Genomic DNA, 17131 nt, shown 5'->3' on the forward strand with positions numbered 1-17131 from the left:
CAAAAAGACAATTTAAAACATATATATATTTATCATAATAAGAAAATAAATAAATTTACAATTTTATTGCAAAAAATTGAATTTGATTTGATTGAAATAAATAAATAATTGTTTCTTAATCTATATATTTTTGATTGAACGAAGTCTGTGCGACTGCATGAAATCCACTGGAAATCAGGGTGTGCAGTCAGTAAATTCCCAAACACAGTAAGCCCATGGTGTAAGACAAGCCACGAAGGAAGATGTGGGAAACAAAGGCCATCTTTTAAGGTCGCGAGTGCTTTTCTGCAGGGTCAGACAGAAGCTGCGTGTGCTGTGAAAGAGGTCAAATGTAATAGAGCCAATGCAGGCAGAACAGAAAAGCACATTTATTGTGAAAGTTAAAAAGTAGGGAATGTATGTAAATATATGCATATATAAATATTGATACAGAAATTTATATAAACAAAGTCAGTCAGTCAGTCATGTCTTGTCTTGTCTTGATTTGATTTTTATTTGAAAATAAGGGGGAAGGAACTCATCATGTCACAAAGCCCATCCGCAAGCTCTCGCTAAAATCGCTATGTTTCTAACTTATATAATTTGCCTTCTTTCACATGTGGAATAGCAAAATCCCACAGCAGACTCTTCTCCTGTCAGTCAGTCCCTGAATGCGTGTTGAATCAAATCAGTGTGGCTTCAAGTTGCATGTAATGCATTTTTCCTCCCATGACATGAAATGCACAGGAAGATCGCGCAGAACGTTTCCACGCACTCTCTCACTTACACAAACACACCAACAAACTAAACATTCTGCACTCTCCAAAGGCAGTTTTTGAAATTTGAAATTTGAAATCCGGGACAGACAGCACATTCCTTTTAAACAGATAGATAATGATCCGATACTGATAGCATACCATTTTGGAGAGACAGAGAATGACCCCGGGCAGACCAGCACATCACCTTAAAAGGGATACAGAAACACAATGAACAAAAACAAAGCATTCTGTAAAACTCAGCAGGCCGTATACATTCTGTGGATGAATTTCCCGGGCTCACGTTCAGTCAGATGATCATTCCGATATTTTAAGAAAAATGTAAAGTTTATAGATTTTTCCTGGAAAATAGCGCCTGGAAAAATAGGCAGCGAGGAAGGACAAAAGGGAATGCCTGTGATACAGTGGAGCGTAGGAGTGATTGAATAATAAATGGCACAATGCAAAAAGGCAAAGTGAGTGGTAAGCGGGCAATAAAGTAACAAAGGATGGACCAGAGGAGGTGTTAGTGTGAACAGCAGAACCATTAGCAGACAATGGGAGCGGTGCTTATGATCCGATACGTTGAACCGAATGTTGAGGCCAGAACACTATAACCTGCCTGGAATGTAGGGTTTGAACGCCTTTTAATTAGACCAGGCAGCTTGGCCACCCCGGGTTGATTTCCTGCACGGTTTAAATTCGGCAGCCAAGGGACTAAATCCAAACCCAGCTTCTCACATCTTTTCAACGCGAGAGAAACAGGACGCACTCATATTCAGGGCAGAGTGTGTTTCACGTTGAATTTGAGATTGACGTTGAATGTATGCTTATCCCTATGGAGGTGAGCTCATGCGTGCAGCAAGGAAGATACACAGATCAAGTATTTGCCGGAATCAAACCGGGGTTTATGTTGTCCAATGAGACGCAGAGCCGAGCACATCTGAGAAACATGAAATTTACTCAGTTCGGTGAGTTTCACTTTGCTCCTGGGAATCTCCAGGATTTTTGGACGCTGTGTGAACAACGGAGTGCAATCACACGTTTTAATTTGAAACATGTCAGTTTTCTCACATGTTGACCGGCTGAGAAGTCGTTTTTTGACAAAAGGTTGGCAGGGCTCGTCCGGGATTTGAACCCGGGACCTCTCGCATTTCAATTATTATAATCCCAAAGCGAGAATCATACCCCTAGACCAACGAGCCGCCGACAGTGATGCACGTAGCTCTCAGTTTCTGACGTTAGTTTGCTATTCGGCCCATCGTGCCTGTGCTGACTCTCAGAGACCGATTTCATGAGTCCCCCTCTCCATCGTCCTGCTAATGTTTTCCCTTTGATGAAGTGATTATTTTTTGTGACATTACTTCACCAACGAGCTGCATCCTTTTCAGTAAAAGGTGAATTTGGCAATGAGGATAAATGTGATTGAATATAAAAACTAGGGGAAAATGTTTAACACAATAACGACGAAGGTGGGGGCATACTGGATCAGCAGTCCATTGCTTCAACCTGTCAGTCAGCTTGTCTCCTATTGACTGCAAAGTCAGACATCCATCCCCTACTTTTTGCATTCAAACAGAAATGATATGCACGAAAATCTACTTCACCACTTGTTTTGCCCGTGCAACCAGATCGACAGTGATGAAAATGTGCCATTAGTTTCTTCAAGCACACAGCCTTCCTTTACTTCAGGTGAGTGACTGTCCGAGATGGTGGTTTTGAGGCAGAATCAAAACAAAGAATATAAAATTTCACTAAATGCGATAGCTGACCACTGCCGCACTCGAACTTGCAATCATCTGATAACATCACAGTTACAATCGAAATCAGACACCTTATCCTTTAGGCCACGCTGCCGCTACCGTCGGTGCATAATTTGTTGTTTTTTATATTGAGAGCAAATTTGGGACAAGGGTTACATCAAGGAGTGGATATCGGAAAACATGAGCATATTTTGAGTAATGAACAGATGCGCTGCGATATGGATGTACTCGGACACAGGCAAAGTCAATGTATCTTGAAACACAACAGTTTAACAATTCGGTTATCACAGCTGACAATCACACTCCTTTTTAAATGTACAGGATGATCCGGATAATGAGAAAATACGTTTTAAAGGGGCAATTGATGAACCGGAACTGACAACCATCCCGTTGAAACAGACACCGAATGATCCTGGACAGGAAGCACATCCCTCTTACACAGCTGTAGAATTGCCCTTCACGGACAGCAGTTCCCTTTCAGAAGAATAAATTGGAATTTCTATCATTCCTGAATGCAATTGTGTTGTGCGTGAATGAGCGCGGTTCTCATGAGCACGCGGGACTGGGACGGTTGTTGAAGCCACAGGTGATAGACAAGCAGGAAAGAGGGAGGGAAATAAAACCAACCCAGACAAAAAGACAATTTAAAACATATATATATTTATCATAATAAGAAAATAAATAAATTTACAATTTTATTGCAAAAAATTGAATTTGATTTGATTGAAATAAATAAATAATTGTTTCTTAATCTATATATTTTTGATTGAACGAAGTCGGTGCGACTGCATGAAATCCACTGGAAATCAGGATGTGCAGTCAGTAAATTCCCAAACACAGTAAGCCCATGGTGTAAGACAAGCCACGAGGGAAGATGTGGGCAACAAAGGCCATCTTTTAAAGTCGCGAGTGCTTTTCTGCAGGATCAGACAGAAGCTGCGTGTGCTGTGAAAGAGGTCAAATGTAATAGAGCCAATGCAGGCAGAACAGAAAAGCACATTTATTGTGAAAGTTAAAAAGTAGGGAATGTATGTAAATATATGCATATATAAATATTGATACAGAAATTTATATAAACAAAGTCAGTCAGTCAGTCATGTCTTGTCTTGTCTTGATTTGATTTGTATTTGAAAATAAGGGGGAAGGAGCTCATCATGTCACACAGCCCATCCGCAAGCTCTCGCTAAAATCGCTATGTTTCTAACTTATATTATTTGCCTTCTTTCACATGTGGAATAGCAAAATCCCACAGCAGACTCTTCTCCTGTCAGTCAGTCCCTGAATGCGTGTTGAATCAAATCAGTGTGGCTTCAAGTTGCATGTAATGCATTTTCCCTCCCATGACATGAAATGCACAGTAAGATCGCGCAGAACGTTTCCACGCACTCTCTCACTTACACAAACACACCAACAAACTAAAAATTCTGCACTCTCCAAAGGCAGTTTTTGAAATTTGAAATTTGAAATCCGGGACAGACAGCACATTCCTTTTAAACAGATAGATAATGATCCGATACTGATAGCACACCATTTTGGAGAGACAGAGAATGACCCCGGGCAGACCAGCACATCACCTTAAAAGGGATACAGAAACACAATGAACAAAAACAAATCATTCTGTAAAACTCTGCAGGCCGTGAACATTCTGTGGATGAATTTCCCGGGCTCACGTTCAGTCAGATGATCATTCCGATATTTTAAGAAAAATGTAAAGTTTACAGATTTTTCCTGGAAAATAGCGCCTGGAAAAATAGGCAGCGAGGAAGGACAAAAGGGAATGCCTGTGATACAGTGGAGCGTAGGAGTGATTGAATAATAAATGGCACAATGCAAAAAGGCAAAGTGAGTGGTAAGCGGGCAATAAAGTAACAAAGGATGGACCAGAGGAGGTGTTAGTGTGAACAGCAGAACCATTAGCAGACAATGGGAGCGGTGCTTATGATCCGATACGTTGAACCGAATGTTGAGGCCAGAACACTATAACCTGCCTGGAATGTATGGTTTGAACGCCTTTTAATTAGACCAGGCAGCTTGGCCACCCCGGGTTGATTTCCTGCACGGTTTAAATTCGGCAGCCAAGGGACTAAATCCAAACCCAGCTTCTCACATCTTTTCAACGCGAGAGAAACAGGACGCACTCATATTCAGGGCAGAGTGTGTTTCACGTTGAATTTGAGATTGACGTTGAATGTATGCTTATCCCTATGGAGGTGAGCTCATGCGTGCAGCAAGGAAGATACACAGATCAAGTATTTGCCGGAATCAAACCGGGGTTTATGTTGTCCAATGAGACGCAGAGCCGAGCACATCTGAGAAACATGAAATTTACTCAGTTCGGTGAGTTTCACTTTGCTCCTGGGAATCTCCAGGATTTTTGGACGCTGTGTGAACAACGGAGTGCAATCACACGTTTTAATTTGAAACATGTCAGTTTTCTCACATGTTGACCGGCTGAGAAGTCGTTTTTTGACAAAAGGTTGGCAGGGCTCGTCCGGGATTTGAACCCGGGACCTCTCGCATTTCAATTATTATAATCCCAAAGCGAGAATCATACCCCTAGACCAACGAGCCGCCGACAGTGATGCACGTAGCTCTCAGTTTCTGACGTTAGTTTGCTATTCGGCCCATCGTGCCTGTGCTGACTCTCAGAGACCGATTTCATGAGTCCCCCTCTCCATCGTCCTGCTAATGTTTTCCCTTTGATGAAGTGATTATTTTTTGTGACATTACTTCACCAACGAGCTGCATCCTTTTCAGTAAAAGGTGAATTTGGCAATGAGGATAAATGTGATTGAATATAAAAACTAGGGGAAAATGTTTAACACAATAACGACGAAGGTGGGGGCATACTGGATCAGCAGTCCATTGCTTCAACCTGTCAGTCAGCTTGTCTCCTATTGACTGCAAAGTCAGACATCCATCCCCTACTTTTTGCATTCAAACAGAAATGATATGCACGAAAATCTACTTCACCACTTGTTTTGCCCGTGCAACCAGATCGACAGTGATGAAAATGTGCCATTAGTTTCTTCAAGCACACAGCCTTCCTTTACTTCAGGTGAGTGACTGTCCGAGATGGTGGTTTTGAGGCAGAATCAAAACAAAGAATATAAAATTTCACTAAATGCGATAGCTGACCACTGCCGCACTCGAACTTGCAATCATCTGATAACATCACAGTTACAATCGAAATCAGACACCTTATCCTTTAGGCCACGCTGCCGCTACCGTCGGTGTATAATTTGTTGTTTTTTATATTGAGAGCAAATTTGGGACAAGGGTTACATCAAGGAGTGGATATCGGAAAACATGAGCATATTTTGAGTAATGAACAGATGCGCTGCGATATGGATGTACTCGGACACAGGCAAAGTCAATGTATCTTGAAACACAACAGTTTAACAATTCGGTTATCACAGCTGACAATCACACTCCTTTTTAAATGTACAGGATGATCCGGATAATGAGAAAATACGTTTTAAAGGGGCAATTGATGAACCGGAACTGACAACCATCCCGTTGAAACAGACACCGAATGATCCTGGACAGGAAGCACATCCCTCTTACACAGCTGTAGAATTGCCCTTCACGGACAGCAGTTCCCTTTCAGAAGAATAAATTGGAATTTCTATCATTCCTGAATGCAATTGTGTTGTGCGTGAATGAGCGCGGTTCTCATGAGCACGCGGGACTGGGACGGTTGTTGAAGCCACAGGTGATAGACAAGCAGGAAAGAGGGAGGGAAATAAAACCAACCCAGACAAAAAGACAATTTAAAACATATATATATTTATCATAATAAGAAAATAAATAAATTTACAATTTTATTGCAAAAAATTGAATTTGATTTGATTGAAATAAATAAATAATTGTTTCTTAATCTATATATTTTTGATTGAACGAAGTCGGTGCGACTGCATGAAATCCACTGGAAATCAGGATGTGCAGTCAGTAAATTCCCAAACACAGTAAGCCCATGGTGTAAGACAAGCCACGAGGGAAGATGTGGGCAACAAAGGCCATCTTTTAAAGTCGCGAGTGCTTTTCTGCAGGATCAGACAGAAGCTGCGTGTGCTGTGAAAGAGGTCAAATGTAATAGAGCCAATGCAGGCAGAACAGAAAAGCACATTTATTGTGAAAGTTAAAAAGTAGGGAATGTATGTAAATATATGCATATATAAATATTGATACAGAAATTTATATAAACAAAGTCAGTCAGTCAGTCATGTCTTGTCTTGTCTTGATTTGATTTGTATTTGAAAATAAGGGGGAAGGAGCTCATCATGTCACACAGCCCATCCGCAAGCTCTCGCTAAAATCGCTATGTTTCTAACTTATATTATTTGCCTTCTTTCACATGTGGAATAGCAAAATCCCACAGCAGACTCTTCTCCTGTCAGTCAGTCCCTGAATGCGTGTTGAATCAAATCAGTGTGGCTTCAAGTTGCATGTAATGCATTTTCCCTCCCATGACATGAAATGCACAGTAAGATCGCGCAGAACGTTTCCACGCACTCTCTCACTTACACAAACACACCAACAAACTAAAAATTCTGCACTCTCCAAAGGCAGTTTTTGAAATTTGAAATTTGAAATCCGGGACAGACAGCACATTCCTTTTAAACAGATAGATAATGATCCGATACTGATAGCACACCATTTTGGAGAGACAGAGAATGACCCCGGGCAGACCAGCACATCACCTTAAAAGGGATACAGAAACACAATGAACAAAAACAAATCATTCTGTAAAACTCTGCAGGCCGTGAACATTCTGTGGATGAATTTCCCGGGCTCACGTTCAGTCAGATGATCATTCCGATATTTTAAGAAAAATGTAAAGTTTACAGATTTTTCCTGGAAAATAGCGCCTGGAAAAATAGGCAGCGAGGAAGGACAAAAGGGAATGCCTGTGATACAGTGGAGCGTAGGAGTGATTGAATAATAAATGGCACAATGCAAAAAGGCAAAGTGAGTGGTAAGCGGGCAATAAAGTAACAAAGGATGGACCAGAAGAGGTGTTAGTGTGAACAGCAGAACCATTAGCAGACAATGGGAGCGGTGCTTATGATCCGATACGTTGAACCGAATGTTGAGGCCAGAACACTATAACCTGCCTGGAATGTAGGGTTTGAACGCCTTTTAATTAGACCAGGCAGCTTGGCCACCCCGGGTTGAATTCCTGCACGGTTTAAATTCGGCAGCCAAGGGACTAAATCCAAACCCAGCTTCTCACATCTTTTCAACGCGAGAGAAACAGGACGCACTCATATTTAGGGCAGAGTGTGTTTCACGTTGAATTTGAGATTGACGTTGAATGTATGCTTATCCCTATGGTGGTGAGCTCATGCGTGCAGCAAGGAAGATACACAGATCAAGTATTTGCCGGAATCAAACCGGGGTTTATGTTGTCCAATGAGACGCAGAGCCGAGCACATCTGAGAAACATGAAATTTACTCAGTTCGGTGAGTTTCACTTTGCTCCTGGGAATCTCCAGGATTTTTGGACGCTGTGTGAACAACGGAGTGCAATCACACGTTTTAATTTGAAACATGTCAGTTTTCTCACATGTTGACCGGCTGAGAAGTCGTTTTTTGACAAAAGGTTGGCAGGGCTCGTCCGGGATTTGAACCCGGGACCTCTCGCATTTCAATTATTATAATCCCAAAGCGAGAATCATACCCCTAGACCAACGAGCCGCCGACAGTGATGCACGTAGCTCTCAGTTTCTGACGTTAGTTTGCTATTCGGCCCATCGTGCCTGTGCTGACTCTCAGAGACCGATTTCATGAGTCCCCCTCTCCATCGTCCTGCTAATGTTTTCCCTTTGATGAAGTGATTATTTTTTGTGACATTACTTCACCAACGAGCTGCATCCTTTTCAGTAAATGGTGAATTTGGCAATGAGGATAAATGTGATTGAATAAAAAAATTGGGGAAAATGTTTAACACAATAACGACGAAGCTGGGGGCATACTGGATCAGCAGTCCATTGCTTCAACCTGTCAGTCACCTTGTCTCCTATTGACTGCAAAGTCAGACATCCATCCCCTACTTTTTGCATTCAAACAGAAATAATGTGCACGAAAATCTACTTCACCACTTGTTTTGCCCGTGCAACCAGATCGACAGTGATGAAAATGTGCCATTAGCTTCTTAAAGCACACAGCCTTCCTTTACTTCAGGTGAGTGACTGTCCGAGATGGTTGGTTTTGAGGCAGAATCAAAACAAAGAATATAAAATTTCACAAAGCGCGATAGCTAACCACTGCCGGACTCGAACCTGCAATCGTCTGATAAGATCACAGTTACAATCGAAATCAGACACCTTATCCTTTAGGCAACGCGGCCGCTACCGTCGGTGTATAATTTGTTGTTTTTTATATTGAGAGCAAATTTGGGACAAGAGTTACATCAAGGAGTGGATATCGGAAAACATGAGCATATTTTGAGTCATGAACAGATGCGCTGCCATATGGATGTACACGGACACAGGCAAAGTCAATGTATCTTGAAACACAACAGTTTAACAATTCGGTTATCACAGCTGATAATCACACTCCTTTTTAAATGTACAGGATGATCCGGATAATGAGAAAATACGTTTTAAAGGGGCAATTGATGAACCGGAACTGACAACCATCCCGTTGAAACAACACCGAATGATACTGGACAGGGAGCACATCCCTCTTACACAGCTGTAGAATTGCCCTTCACGGACAGCAGTTCCCTTTCAGAAGAATAAAGTGGGATTTCTATCATTCCTGAATGCAATTGTGTTGTACGTGATTGAGCGTGGTTCTCATGAGTATGCGGGACTGATAGGTGATAGCCACAGGTGATAGACAAGCAGGAAAGAGGGAGGGAAATAAAACCAACCCAGACAAAAAGACAATTTAAAACATATATATATTTATCATAATAAGAAAATAAATAAATTTACAATTTTATTGCAAAAAATTGAATTTGATTTGATTGAAATAAATAAATAATTGTTTCTTAATCTATATATTTTTGATTGAACGAAGTCTGTGCGACTGCATGAAATCCACTGGAAATCAGGATGTGCAGTCAGTAAATTCCCAAACACAGTAAGCCCATGGTGTAAGACAAGCCACGAGGGAAGATGTGGGCAACAAAGGCCATCTTTTAAAGTCGCGAGTGCTTTTCTGCAGGATCAGACAGAAGCTGCGTGTGCTGTGAAAGAGGTCAAATGTAATAGAGCCAATGCAGGCAGAACAGAAAAGCACATTTATTGTGAAAGTTAAAAAGTAGGGAATGTATGTAAATATATGCATATATAAATATTGATACAGAAATTTATATAAACAAAGTCAGTCAGTCAGTCATGTCTTGTCTTGTCTTGATTTGATTTGTATTTGAAAATAAGGGGGAAGGAGCTCATCATGTCACACAGCCCATCCGCAAGCTCTCGCTAAAATCGCTATGTTTCTAACTTATATTATTTGCCTTCTTTCACATGTGGAATAGCAAAATCCCACAGCAGACTCTTCTCCTGTCAGTCAGTCCCTGAATGCAAGTTGAATCAAATCAGTGTGGCTTCAAGTTGCATGTAATGCATTTTCCCTCCCATGACATGAAATGCACAGTAAGATCGCGCAGAACGTTTCCACGCACTCTCTCACTTACACAAACACACCAACAAACTAAAAATTCTGCACTCTCCAAAGGCAGTTTTTGAAATTTGAAATTTGAAATCCGGGACAGACAGCACATTCCTTTTAAACAGATAGATAATGATCCGATACTGATAGCACACCATTTTGGAGAGACAGAGAATGACCCCGGGCAGACCAGCACATCACCTTAAAAGGGATACAGAAACACAATGAACAAAAACAAATCATTCTGTAAAACTCTGCAGGCCGTGAACATTCTGTGGATGAATTTCCCGGGCTCACGTTCAGTCAGATGATCATTCCGATATTTTAAGAAAAATGTAAAGTTTACAGATTTTTCCTGGAAAATAGCGCCTGGAAAAATAGGCAGCGAGGAAGGACAAAAGGGAATGCCTGTGATACAGTGGAGCGTAGGAGTGATTGAATAATAAATGGCACAATGCAAAAAGGCAAAGTGAGTGGTAAGCGGGCAATAAAGTAACAAAGGATGGACCAGAGGAGGTGTTAGTGTGAACAGCAGAACCATTAGCAGACAATGGGAGCGGTGCTTATGATCCGATACGTTGAACCGAATGTTGAGGCCAGAACACTATAACCTGCCTGGAATGTAGGGTTTGAACGCCTTTTAATTAGACCAGGCAGCTTGGCCACCCCGGGTTGAATTCCTGCACGGTTTAAATTCGGCAGCCAAGGGACTAAATCCAAACCCAGCTTCTCACATCTTTTCAACGCGAGAGAAACAGGACGCACTCATATTTAGGGCAGAGTGTGTTTCACGTTGAATTTGAGATTGACGTTGAATGTATGCTTATCCCTATGGTGGTGAGCTCATGCGTGCAGCAAGGAAGATACACAGATCAAGTATTTGCCGGAATCAAACCGGGGTTTATGTTGTCCAATGAGACGCAGAGCCGAGCACATCTGAGAAACATGAAATTTACTCAGTTCGGTGAGTTTCACTTTGCTCCTGGGAATCTCCAGGATTTTTGGACGCTGTGTGAACAACGGAGTGCAATCACACGTTTTAATTTGAAACATGTCAGTTTTCTCACATGTTGACCGGCTGAGAAGTCGTTTTTTGACAAAAGGTTGGCAGGGCTCGTCCGGGATTTGAACCCGGGACCTCTCGCATTTCAATTATTATAATCCCAAAGCGAGAATCATACCCCTAGACCAACGAGCCGCCGACAGTGATGCACGTAGCTCTCAGTTTCTGACGTTAGTTTGCTATTCGGCCCATCGTGCCTGTGCTGACTCTCAGAGACCGATTTCATGAGTCCCCCTCTCCATCGTCCTGCTAATGTTTTCCCTTTGATGAAGTGATTATTTTTTGTGACATTACTTCACCAACGAGCTGCATCCTTTTCAGTAAATGGTGAATTTGGCAATGAGGATAAATGTGATTGAATAAAAAAATTGGGGAAAATGTTTAACACAATAACGACGAAGCTGGGGGCATACTGGATCAGCAGTCCATTGCTTCAACCTGTCAGTCACCTTGTCTCCTCTTGACTGCAAAGTCAGACATCCATCCCCTACTTTTTGCATTCAAACAGAAATAATGTGCACGAAAATCTACTTCACCACTTGTTTTGCCCGTGCAACCAGATCGACAGTGATGAAAATGTGCCATTAGCTTCTTAAAGCACACAGCCTTCCTTTACTTCAGGTGAGTGACTGTCCGAGATGGTTGGTTTTGAGGCAGAATCAAAACAAAGAATATAAAATTTCACAAAGCGCGATAGCTAACCACTGCCGGACTCGAACCTGCAATCGTCTGATAAGATCACAGTTACAATCGAAATCAGACACCTTATCCTTTAGGCAACGCGGCCGCTACCGTCGGTGTATAATTTGTTGTTTTTTATATTGAGAGCAAATTTGGGACAAGAGTTACATCAAGGAGTGGATATCGGAAAACATGAGCATATTTTGAGTCATGAACAGATGCGCTGCCATATGGATGTACACGGACACAGGCAAAGTCAATGTATCTTGAAACACAACAGTTTAACAATTCGGTTATCACAGCTGATAATCACACTCCTTTTTAAATGTACAGGATGATCCGGATAATGAGAAAATACGTTTTAAAGGGGCAATTGATGAAAGGAACTGACAACCATCCCGTTGAAACAACACCGAATGATACTGGACAGGGAGCACATCCCTCTTACACAGCTGTAGAATTGCCCTTCACGGACAGCAGTTCCCTTTCAGAAGAATAAAGTGGGATTTCTATCATTCCTGAATGCAATTGTGTTGTACGTGATTGAGCGTGGTTCTCATGAGTACGCGGGACTGATAGGTGATAGCCACAGGTGATAGACAAGCAGGAAAGAGGGAGGGAAATAAAACCAACAGAGACAAAAAGACAATTTAAAACATATATATATTTATCATAATAAGAAAATAAATAAATTTACAATTTTATTGCAAAAAATTGAATTTGATTTGATTGAAATAAATAAATAATTGTTTCTTAATCTATATATTTTTGATTGAACGAAGTCTGTGCGACTGCATGAAATCCACTGGAAATCAGGGTGTGCAGTCAGTAAATTCCCAAACACAGTAAGCCCATGGTGTAAGACAAGCCACGAAGGAAGATGTGGGAAACAAAGGCCATCTTTTAAGGTCGCGAGTGCTTTTCTGCAGGGTCAGACAGAAGCTGCGTGTGCTGTGAAAGAGGTCAAATGTAATAGAGCCAATGCAGGCAGAACAGAAAAGCACATTTATTGTGAAAGTTAAAAAGTAGGGAATGTATGTAAATATATGCATATATAAATATTGATACAGAAATTTATATAAACAAAGTCAGTCAGTCAGTCATGTCTTGTCTTGTCTTGATTTGATTTTTATTTGAAAATAAGGGGGAAGGAACTCATCATGTCACAAAGCCCATCCGCAAGCTCTCGCTAAAATCACTATGTTTCTAACTTATATATATTTGCCTTCTTTCACATGTGGAATAGCAAAATCCCACAGCAGACTCTTCTCCTGTCAGTCAGTCCCTGAATGCGTGTTGAATCAAATCAGTGTGGCTTCAAGTTGCATGTAATGCATTTTTCCTCCCATGACATGAAATGCACAGGAAGATCGCGCAGAACGTTTCCACGCACTCTCTCACTTACACAAACACACCAACAAACTAAACATTCTGCACTCTGCAAAGGCAGTTTTTGAAATTTGAAATTTGAAATCCGGGACAGACAGCACATTCCTTTTAAACAGATAGATAATGATCCGATACTGATAGCATACCATTTTGGAGAGACAGAGAATGACCCCGGGCAGACCAGCACATCACCTTAAAAGGGATACAGAAACACAATGAACAAAAACAAAGCATTCTGTAAAACTCAGCAGGCCGTATACATTCTGTGGATGAATTTCCCGGGCTCACGTTCAGTCAGATGATCATTCCGATATTTTAAGAAAAATGTAAAGTTTATAGATTTTTCCTGGAAAATAGCGCCTGGAAAAATAGGCAGCGAGGAAGGACAAAAGGGAATGCCTGTGATACAGTGGAGCGTAGGAGTGATTGAATAATAAATGGCACAATGCAAAAAGGCAAAGTGAGTGGTAAGCGGGCAATAAAGTAACAAAGGATGGACCAGAGGAGGTGTTAGTGTGAACAGCAGAACCATTAGCAGACAATGGGAGCGGTGCTTATGATCCGATACGTTGAACCGAATGTTGAGGCCAGAACACTATAACCTGCCTGGAATGTAGGGTTTGAACGCCTTTTAATTAGACCAGGCAGCTTGGCCACCCCGGGTTGAATTCCTGCACGGTTTAAATTCGGCAGCCAAGGGACTAAATCCAAACCCAGCTTCTCACATCTTTTCAACGCGAGAGAAACAGGACGCACTCATATTCAGGGCAGAGTGTGTTTCACGTTGAATTTGAGATTGACGTTGAATGTATGCTTATCCCTATGGAGGTGAGCTCATGCGTGCAGCAAGGAAGATACACAGATCAAGTATTTGCCGGAATCAAACCGGGGTTTATGTTGTCCAATGAGACGCAGAGCCGAGCACATCTGAGAAACATGAAATTTACTCAGTTCGGTGAGTTTCACTTTGCTCCTGGGAATCTCCAGGATTTTTGGACGCTGTGTGAACAACGGAGTGCAATCACACGTTTTAATTTGAAACATGTCAGTTTTCTCACATGTTGACCGGCTGAGAAGTCGTTTTTTGACAAAAGGTTGGCAGGGCTCGTCCGGGATTTGAACCCGGGACCTCTCGCATTTCAATTATTATAATCCCAAAGCGAGAATCATACCCCTAGACCAACGAGCCGCCGACAGTGATGCACGTAGCTCTCAGTTTCTGACGTTAGTTTGCTATTCGGCCCATCGTGCCTGTGCTGACTCTCAGAGACCGATTTCATGAGTCCCCCTCTCCATCGTCCTGCTAATGTTTTCCCTTTGATGAAGTGATTATTTTTTGTGACATTACTTCACCAACGAGCTGCATCCTTTTCAGTAAAAGGTGAATTTGGCAATGAGGATAAATGTGATTGAATAAAAAAATTGGGGAAAATGTTTAACACAATAACGACGAAGCTGGGGGCATACTGGATCAGCAGTCCATTGCTTCAACCTGTCAGTCACCTTGTCTCCTATTGACTGCAAAGTCAGACATCCATCCCCTACTTTTTGCATTCAAACAGAAATAATGTGCACGAAAATCTACTTCACCACTTGTTTTGCCCGTGCAACCAGATCGACAGTGATGAAAATGTGCCATTAGCTTCTTAAAGCACACAGCCTTCCTTTACTTCAGGTGAGTGACTGTCCGAGATGGTTGGTTTTGAGGCAGAATCAAAACAAAGAATATAAAATTTCACAAAGCGCGATAGCTAACCACTGCCGGACTCGAACCTGCAATCGTCTGATAAGATCACAGTTACAATCGAAATCAGACACCTTATCCTTTAGGCAACGCGGCCGCTACCGTCGGTGTATAATTTGTTGTTTTTTATATTGAGAGCAAATTTGGGAGTGGATATCGGAAAACATGAGCATATTTTGAGTCATGAACAGATGCGCTGCCATATGGATGTACACGGACACAGGCAAAGTCAATGTATCTTGAAACACAACAGTTTAACAATTCGGTTATCACAGCTGATAATCACACTCCTTTTTAAATGTACAGGATGATCCGGATAATGAGAAAATACGTTTTAAAGGGGCAATTGATGAACCGGAACTGACAACCATCCCGTTGAAACAACACCGAATAATCCTGGACAGGGAGCACATCCCTCTTACACAGCTGTAGAATTGCCCTTCACGGACAGCAGTTCCCTTTCAGAAGAATAAAGTGGGATTTCTATCATTCCTGAATGCAATTGTGTTGTACGTGATTGAGCGTGGTTCTCATGAGTATGCGGGACTGATAGGTGGTAGCCACAGGTGATAGACAAGCAGGAAAGAGGGAGGGAAATAAAACCAACAGAGACAAAAAGACAATTTAAAACATATATATATTTATCATAATAAGAAAATAAATAAATTTACAATTTTATTGCAAAAAATTGAATTTGATTTGATTGAAATAAATAAATAATTGTTTCTTAATCTATATATTTTTGATTGAATGAAGTCTGTGCGACTGCATGAAATCCACTGGAAATCAGGGTGTGCAGTCAGTAAATTCCCAAACACAGTAAGCCCATGGTGTAAGACAAGCCACGAAGGAAGATGTGGGAAACAAAGGCCATCTTTTAAGGTCGCGAGTGCTTTTCTGCAGGGTCAGACAGAAGCTGCGTGTGCTGTGAAAGAGGTCAAATGTAATAGAGCCAATGCAGGCAGAACAGAAAAGCACATTTATTGTGAAAGTTAAAAAGTAGGGAATGTATGTAAATATATGCATATATAAATATTGATACAGAAATTTATATAAACAAAGTCAGTCAGTCAGTCATGTCTTGTCTTGTCTTGATTTGATTTGTATTTGAAAATAAGGGGGAAGGAACTCATCATGTCACAAAGCCCATCCGCAAGCTCTCGCTAAAATCGCTATGTTTCTAACTTATATAATTTGCCTTCTTTCACATGTGGAATAGCAAAATCCCACAGCAGACTCTTCTCCTGTCAGTCAGTCCCTGAATGCGTGTTGAATCAAATCAGTGTGGCTTCAAGTTGCATGTAATGCATTTTTCCTCCCATGACATGAAATGCACAGGAAGATCGCGCAGAACGTTTCCACGCACTCTCTCACTTACACAAACACACCAACAAACTAAAAATTCTGCACTCTCCAAAGGCAGTTTTTGAAATTTGAAATTTGAAATCCGGGACAGACAGCACATTCCTTTTAAACAGATAGATAATGATCCGATACTGATAGCATACCATTTTGGAGAGACAGAGAATGACCCCGGGCAGACCAGCACATCACCTTAAAAGGGATACAGAAACACAATGAACAAAAACAAAGCATTCTGTAAAACTCAGCAGGCCGTATACATTCTGTGGATGAATTTCCCGGGCTCACGTTCAGTCAGATGATCATTCCGATATTTTAAGAAAAATGTAAAGTTTATAGATTTTTCCTGGAAAATAGCGCCTGGAAAAATAGGCAGCGAGGAAGGACAAAAGGGAATGCCTGTGATACAGTGGAGCGTAGGAGTGATTGAATAATAAATGGCACAATGCAAAAAGGCAAAGTGAGTGGTAAGCGGGCAATAAAGTAACAAAGGATGGACCAGAGGAGGTGTTAGTGTGAACAGCAGAACCATTAGCAGACAATGGGAGCGGTGCTTATGATCCGATACGTTGAACCGAATGTTGAGGCCAGAACACTATAACCTGCCTGGAATGTAGGGTTTGAACGCCTTTTAATTAGACCAGGCAGCTTGGCCACCCCGGGTTGATTTCCTGCACGGTTTAAATTCGGCAGCCAAGGGACTAAATCCAAACCCAGCTTCTCACATCTTTTCAACGCGAGAGAAACAGGACGCACTCATATTCAGGGC

General features: G+C 41.5%; 5 non-coding genes across 5 annotated transcripts; all 5 read right to left on the reverse strand.

The window, feature by feature from the left end:
• Positions 1 to 1851: 1851 nt before the first annotated feature.
• trnap-ugg (transfer RNA proline (anticodon UGG)) lies at positions 1852 to 1939 on the reverse strand. Its single transcript is given in 2 exon segments — positions 1852 to 1887; positions 1904 to 1939. It is a non-coding gene; the product is annotated as a tRNA-Pro (tRNA).
• Positions 1940 to 4980: 3041 nt separating this feature from the next.
• On the reverse strand, positions 4981 to 5068 carry trnap-ugg (transfer RNA proline (anticodon UGG)). The gene is given in 2 exon segments: positions 4981 to 5016; positions 5033 to 5068. It is a non-coding gene; the product is annotated as a tRNA-Pro (tRNA).
• A 3041-nt stretch (positions 5069 to 8109) lies between these two features.
• Positions 8110 to 8197, reverse strand: trnap-ugg (transfer RNA proline (anticodon UGG)). Its single transcript is given in 2 exon segments — positions 8110 to 8145; positions 8162 to 8197. It is a non-coding gene; the product is annotated as a tRNA-Pro (tRNA).
• A 3036-nt stretch (positions 8198 to 11233) lies between these two features.
• On the reverse strand, positions 11234 to 11321 carry trnap-ugg (transfer RNA proline (anticodon UGG)). Its single transcript is given in 2 exon segments — positions 11234 to 11269; positions 11286 to 11321. It is a non-coding gene; the product is annotated as a tRNA-Pro (tRNA).
• Positions 11322 to 14357: 3036 nt separating this feature from the next.
• Positions 14358 to 14445, reverse strand: trnap-ugg (transfer RNA proline (anticodon UGG)). The gene is given in 2 exon segments: positions 14358 to 14393; positions 14410 to 14445. It is a non-coding gene; the product is annotated as a tRNA-Pro (tRNA).
• Between the last annotated feature and the right edge of the window lie 2686 nt (positions 14446 to 17131).

The sequence above is a fragment of the Pristiophorus japonicus genome, unplaced genomic scaffold (assembly GCF_044704955.1).
Source record: "Pristiophorus japonicus isolate sPriJap1 unplaced genomic scaffold, sPriJap1.hap1 HAP1_SCAFFOLD_42, whole genome shotgun sequence".
Taxonomy (NCBI): Eukaryota; Metazoa; Chordata; class Chondrichthyes; family Pristiophoridae; genus Pristiophorus; species Pristiophorus japonicus.